Source organism: Thunnus albacares, chromosome 11 (genome assembly GCF_914725855.1).
Source record: "Thunnus albacares chromosome 11, fThuAlb1.1, whole genome shotgun sequence".
NCBI lineage: Eukaryota > Metazoa > Chordata > Actinopteri > Scombriformes > Scombridae > Thunnus > Thunnus albacares.
Genome location: NC_058116.1, coordinates 28150451 through 28157841, shown reverse-complemented (window position 1 = coordinate 28157841; position 7391 = coordinate 28150451).

Below are 7391 nucleotides of genomic sequence, written 5' to 3'. Positions count from 1 at the left end.
GAGAGACACAGCAGTTCAGCGACGTACACGCACTGTTGAGGTTCATGCATCCAGTGTGTCCCAGGCGTTAAACAAATGTGATGTGGAAACTTGAAAATTTGAGTGCACATACACTGAGAATTAACTGTTCAGCTAAGTAGGAGACTTGAATTGCATGTCAAATAGTCTACAAAAATGTTTGCATATTCGTCGATTCTGGATTTTTCAATGAAGGAGAAGGAATAATAATTTTAAAGTTCCCCTTCAGTCAAAAATGTGTTTTACTTCATATGTTTGAGCTTCACTGTGCAGAATGATATATGTGCAGAGTTAAAATTCTTCATTATTTCCTCATTAGAAATTCCAGACTCTATAATTATGCAAATATATCTCGTTTAAGTTTAACTGCTGGACACAATATGTCTCCTTGATCACTGAAAAGTCAACTGTCAGTGTATATGAACTGGAGGCTTCAAGTTTGAATTTGTGACATGGAGTAGAGATGGAGTAGAAGCAATTTTAAGATTTTCAACAAGGTTATTAAACTTTTTTGAGAAAAAAGCCATATCAGACAAAAGATATTCAAAACAGACTATTTTTATGTGTTTCAAAACATGTCTGGAGGGGATCTCTAAGAGTTTCTTTAGCAGTCTGACAACACTGCATCACATTTCTGCTGCTGAGACAGGAAGCCCATTCTTTGCATGACTGCACATCAGGCACATTCAAACATCAGTTGTTTGGTATTTGAATGAATGACCCTGCTGTTGTTTATCTTTTCTAATGAGAGCAGTTTTTCTCCTACTCACCTCTACAGTCCGTCAGTCAACATTAGTGTCTTTTTGTGTGTTTGTCCCTTGCAGCACTCTAAGTACCACTTACTACTCGCCAATTATCATTCCGAGAATCTCCATTAACACAATTGCCCGTAAAGCCACTGGGACCAGCTCCATTTCTTCCAAGGCCATTAAACTTTTCATCTTTTCCATGAACAATTTTCATGCATGTGCTGTTCTTCATGTTGTGAGTGTTAGCTCTAGGGCTGTTCATATAAATGTAATTTTTCTTCTCAATTTCCATCGTTTCAACAGTAATTTGCCTGAATGAATTCCTGATCATATATTATTTCATTTCTTTAGCCATATGTCTTGGGCATTCCTTTGTCACCTCCACTGCCATGCCTACACTCGAAACCACTCATGCATGAGTCTACAGAGTAAATGCTTGATAATACAATACAAATACAAAGGAACTACACTGTAGCAAATATCTGAGGACATGATAGATATCAATGTACCCTGGACTCCCTGGAAAGAAGGATTCATATAGTGGATTATTGTGATGAAATAAAGTAAACAGAGATGGTGGAAAATGATTTGGGCTCCATTCAGACATTATTAGTATTACAGTGGGATGTCGGTAATAAAATATTTGCCCTGATCCTCAGTAATTAAACCGATCATTCTGAATTTTTTGCATTTTAGCTATTGGCAAATTAGTGTAGATGGTTCTGTTTACAGGGATATTCTGCTGGAAAATAATATGACCTTCATCACCAGCAGGATATCCAAATTATTTAAAGCAGCACTGTGTGTAACATAAAAGGACTCACTCATAGAGATGAACCTGACTTACTTTAACTCTACAATACATTTTTGTGTCTTTCAGCTCATTTCAGCTACTGTTTGGTTGAGTCTCACTACCATCATCTACCTTGTTTCCAGCTGCAGCAGGCAGCAGTTTCCAATAGAGAGGCTCTGATAAACCCACTTTACACTACTTACTCGCATAATAAGGCAGACAGACAAAGTAAATGACTGCTAATTTAACAGGAAAAGAGCCAGATATTCTTTAAAGAGTTGGAGACCAAGACATTTCTGCTGCTGACTGCATTATGTTTAAATATACTACTGATTTGCAGCAGCAAATCTATTTTGAGATAAATGTAACACCACCCAGATGCTTTAGATTTGGTGTTTGATGTTCATTATTAATGAACATACAGAATATGCAAAGTTCCATATTTCACTAAATATTTCATTTGTTTGATCTACAATACCAGCTCGTAGCAACTAAAGCATGATTAACTGGTTATAATTGTATGTTTTGAGCACTCGAAAGACCTGGTTAAGTTCATGAAAAGATGGTGGTCTGTTTTAGTAGCCTAAATCTAACCACATGTGGAAGTCAGGACAGAACACTGGTCCCTATTCTAAAATTCTTACGATTTGTAAGACAACAGGGAGATTACGAAAATACAAAAATGTTGCTCTTTCTTGACTTGATAAAATGTGGCCATTAAATATCAACATATCATCCTGGCATTTACAATTCCTTCAAAATGTATCTTGCTAAACAAAATAATTATGAACTTATAATTTCTAGGATATAAGGTTGCTGCTGGATGTGTAAAGCAATTGTTCATCATAACAACTTCATAAGGAGAAAATGTGTCACTGTTGTGTTTATAGCTTCTTCTGCTGCTGCTTTAAATGGGTTTTACTTACTTTTACAGTGACATTCATGTGACATTACAACAGTTGATGAGCTGTCCGGGGTCTAGCTTTTGTTGATTTTCTTCTTTTTCCTACTTCGTATGAGTTGACTGAATATTGGTGTTAATGAACTGGCATCTATCGCGTTAGAAAATCCCTTTCTGCTTCTTTAACTGTCACACAGAACTTGAGTTGCACGCTAAGCTGATGACACTCAGAGAAATGTTGCCCTGTGTGCAAAATGTCAGAGATGCAAAGCTTCTCTCTGGACAGGACTTAATGTAAATAATGGACGGAGAGGCAAAAATCACTGACCATGTAATATTAAAATCATCCAACCACCCCCGGAGAAATAAATCCTGTTTAAAAGGGGCCTTAGAGAGGTATATAACAGTAAGGAAAAACTTATATTACTTTGGACTTGTTTTAGGCAGTTGATGATTAAGTATGATTATGTTTTAATACTCACTGCTGTGGTTGCTATGTACTTTAATTTGTGGTTTTCAGCTGTATTCAAATCAGTCAGAGCCTCTAATCCACATTTAACAGCTGCAGAATTTATGCCAGCTATTGAAAGTTTGCAGCTGAATGAAAATGGAATTATGAAGGTATATTCAAGTGGTCCTTTTATTTACAATAAACTTAGAGATACAACTTTTTCGGTCCTTAGACCTTCATCAGGCTTTTTACCTGACAAATTCTGAATTCTCTCTTTTCTTCTCTATGGACATTTCCTCCCATGCACCTGCAACTGAAGGTGTGCATGAACCTTTACAGTCAATATTCAGGGTGGTAAAAGGTAGGGAGAATTACTGTTGGGCTGCAACTAATGACAGAATATGATTAGATCTGCTATGAATGACTCTGCAGGACAGCTCAATCTGTTTGCCTTTTTATACCCGCACACTGCAGTTCATACCAGTGACTGTATTTGTAAATGTAAAATCATGAAGGACGTGACCTAACTGGGAAACGTCTATTAGGATTCTCTGACATTCTCGGTTATTTATGAGAAGACACATTCTAAATCATGTTTATCTTACAGAATGAAACTGATGCAATAAAAGTCTTGTCAGTTTACCTCAACCAAAACACGTGTGATATGCAGCATGTCTGACTCTATGAGCTGGAAACAATGTGATTTATATGCCTCTTTTTACTCAAAAGAATCACTTTCACGGTAAGTTAAAATGATAATGTTTATATTAAGTGCTTGTAAACTATATTTCAATAAAACTCACCTTTATTTATATGATTGTGTGATAAAAAAAATATAGGGGACATATATTTATTCTGTATACTTGATGTCTGCAAACTCTTTGTGATCAATGTCTTGTGTATACTACTCACTTTGGTCCAGACTGAAATATCTCAATATCCCATCATCAAGTCAAAATTTTAATGTCAAATACTTTGGTTTATGACCAAATACCTGCAAAATTTACATTCCCATCATCTTAAGTTATACTTCTGTTTAGTGGTAATTAGCAAATGTTAGCATCCTAACACACCAAACATGGTAAACATTAGCTGTGTCTCAAATCATATCCATCTGTTAGTACACTTTCATGTAGTGCACTGTGTACACTGAGTACTTACTGACGTAGTCCGCAAATTTTGACAGGGTAGTGTTGTCTCAAACCAAATACAGCTAATGTGCACTTACGGAAATGACGATCGCAAATTAGCATTAGCTAGCATTAGCATTTGCACTATGAAATCATTACAGACTGCTAAATTAACCCAAAAAACATACTGATGGCTTATATCTGACAACAGTATAGTGGTGCTTAGTGCTAAAAACACATGTATAACTTACATTTGTATAATGTGACGATGTTCACCGTAGTTACAACGTACCCAGCCACCATTTCCAGTTAGAAAAGTGGTCCCTACCCTTCCGCTACGTAGCCAAGATGGCGACCTTTGAGGGCGAGAAATGTCCATATTTCCACACTCAACTTTTTGATCGTTTTGAGTGCACCATCCAGGTTCTCACAGTGCACTGCATTTTTCCATACTCCTCAGTGTGAACGCACTTATCCACTCAAAATGTTAAGTGTAAGTACAGAAGTATGCGATTTGAGACACAGCAATTGTCATTTTGAGAATTTTAGCATACTGACATTAGCGTTTAGATCAAAGCTTCACTGTGCCTGAGTACAGCCTCACAGAGCCAATGGCATTGGTTGAACACTCTTCAAAGATGTGTCAAAAATCTATTTCTGCCGGCAGTAGACAGGATGAGGAACATGTTTATTGTATTTCGTATATTTGGGGGACTTATTAAAAAAATGAAGGTGACAACGCAATTGATATACCTTTGTTCTCTCCTCCTTTGTTAGATATTTATAGCCACTGGTCTGTGCAGTTAGATTTACTGTCTACAGACCGGCTGTCAACTGATGTGTAACATACTTGAACCCATCTTTCATAACAGATATTATTTGTATGACAACAGTCTTGGTGAAAATTTACAATCTTTACATCACCTGCCAAGATGCTCACAGTCAACAAGCCTCTATAACTAGCTTTCACTTCACTCTTCACAGGGTTTCAGTTTCTCTGAATGATGCTGTGAAGTTAAAGCGTTTGTCTCACTCTGTATTACATTATCAACTCCAAATCGTGCTACTGGCCATGCAGAATTCATCATTTTCTGAACAGTGTGTCATGTCTGTTTACTTCAAGAGTCTATTAGAATTAATAAATTGCAGAGGAACACTAAAATGCTCCATGAAAACAGTCTCATTTGCTTTGTATTGCATCAGCATTTAAACTGACTGTATGAGTTTGGGTACGCAATTGTACGCAATGTACTGCCACTTGTAAAACACAGTGTGTTACTGTAGATGATGTAAATGGGGGTAAATTATTTGAGTACATACAGCAGCATGTTCTCCACAGGTAGAACTGCTTACTAGGAAATAAACTGTTTTCATAGATGACACTGGAAGCTTTAAAACCTTCTGGATGTTGGGTGACAACCCTGTAAAATCCACTGAGTATTGGATGGTAACAGCCTCACAGACCCTTTTCAGTGTCTTAATAGCATGAACGATCTAGTTCCCAAGCCTTTTACTTTGCTGCGTAATTATGTTGAAATAACATGGGAGCCACTTACTAGGTGCTTAGCTGCCTTACATTTCATGCCTTGATTTATCTCTGGGGATAGCGCTCAGGTCTATCTGAGGCTGGGTGATACAATTAAGTGTGTGGGAGGTAGTGTTTGGAGCACAGATTAGTGTTGAACCCTCCCCGTTTTTCTTTTACAATGTTATTATACCAAAGAATTATCAGATCAGGAGAGTGTCTAAAAAAATCTTAAAAGGGGGTCAATGAAGGCAGCACAGGCTCTGAAGGGCTGATAATCAACCTGTGTATGGTGGAAAAGAGAAAACAATGTGTTTATTATGCTTTAATCTGTATTGACCACTTTTTGGACACTAGGGGGCAGAAGAAGACACACAGTCCAGATATACACTCACCGAGCACTTTATTAGGTACACCTGTGCAATCTGATGCAATCCAATGCAACAGCTCTGCCACTTTTGCTATTTTTACAAATCCATCACCACCTCCTACTATGACCTCAATAATAAATATAAAGTAGAATTATCACCTTTCTAATAATTGCCCTGTTTACACCTCCCATTAAAATACATTTTGGGTGATCGGATTGCAATCGGATAGTATTTGACCACATGAAAGTACAGGTGTAAATGCATCCAAGACGAATTGAGGTCAGATAGTGATCCGATCGGTCAGACCAATTCCGGAGGTGGTCGGGGACACATTGTGACCATATTGACCACAAGTGTAAATGCAATTATGTTGTCAGTCCACTTACAGCAACTATGTGAGTAGAAATACATTTACAGATTGGTGTTTGAATTAAATGAGAACGCTAAAAATTTTAACAATAACAAATTATTTGAATAGTAATGTGATGAATTTGATACCTTAACTTTAATACTGAAATTGGTGTTTGGCTACTCACACAAATTATATATATAATTATAAAATAATGATTATAGTCTACTGTAGTTAAATTATATTTCACTGTTTGAAATTTGCTATTGTTTCTCACTAAACACAATTATTGAATTAATTTGAATTAATAAATTAGACTCACATGTAGATTACAAAAACTATTTATATAATAATAATCATAATAATCATCATCATCATCATCATTATAATAATAATTTCTCTTTCTTCTCTCTCCTATCACTTCAAATTGAAACTTTCTTTGTTGCTGATACAGATTTAAATTTTGATCAATTCTATTATAAAATAAATAAATAAAATAAATATATTTCTTTCTCTTCCCTCACACATCCTGCTACAACACCAAGTGAACATTGAAGCTAATTATCCAAATCCACTGTGAGGTCTGCCAATTCTAGCTTTTTCTGATTCTCTTCCTCGGTGTTATTGCCTCTGGATACCCGTATTTCTCAATCCACATTACTGCAGCTGTGGATTGTGAAACGTGGTGTCACACGACTGTACAGCTGAAATTGTAGTTTCAGAATTGGCTTCTTTGGCAAGCGTTGCAGTGGAGGAACATTTGCTAATTGACTCAACTTCATTAAACAACAAGCAACCCAGACTGTTGCTTGCAGAGAACTCATCCTATTCCTAACAGTAATAAAATAAAATAAGGATACAATTTTGAAATAAGAAAATCATACACAGACTTTACACAGTAATTCACAAAATAAATTTAAAAAATGACATAATACATATTTAATACATAATTACAATTAGTGGGTTCTCTTAAATTAACACACCAGATTCAGATTTTGATACAAGAAGCTAAATTCAAGAACCAAATGACCTTTTTAACCTTAACCTAAACCTAAAAATCAGACATGGCGAGTCCAGCCAAGTCAGCGAGCTCAAAGCGAGGAC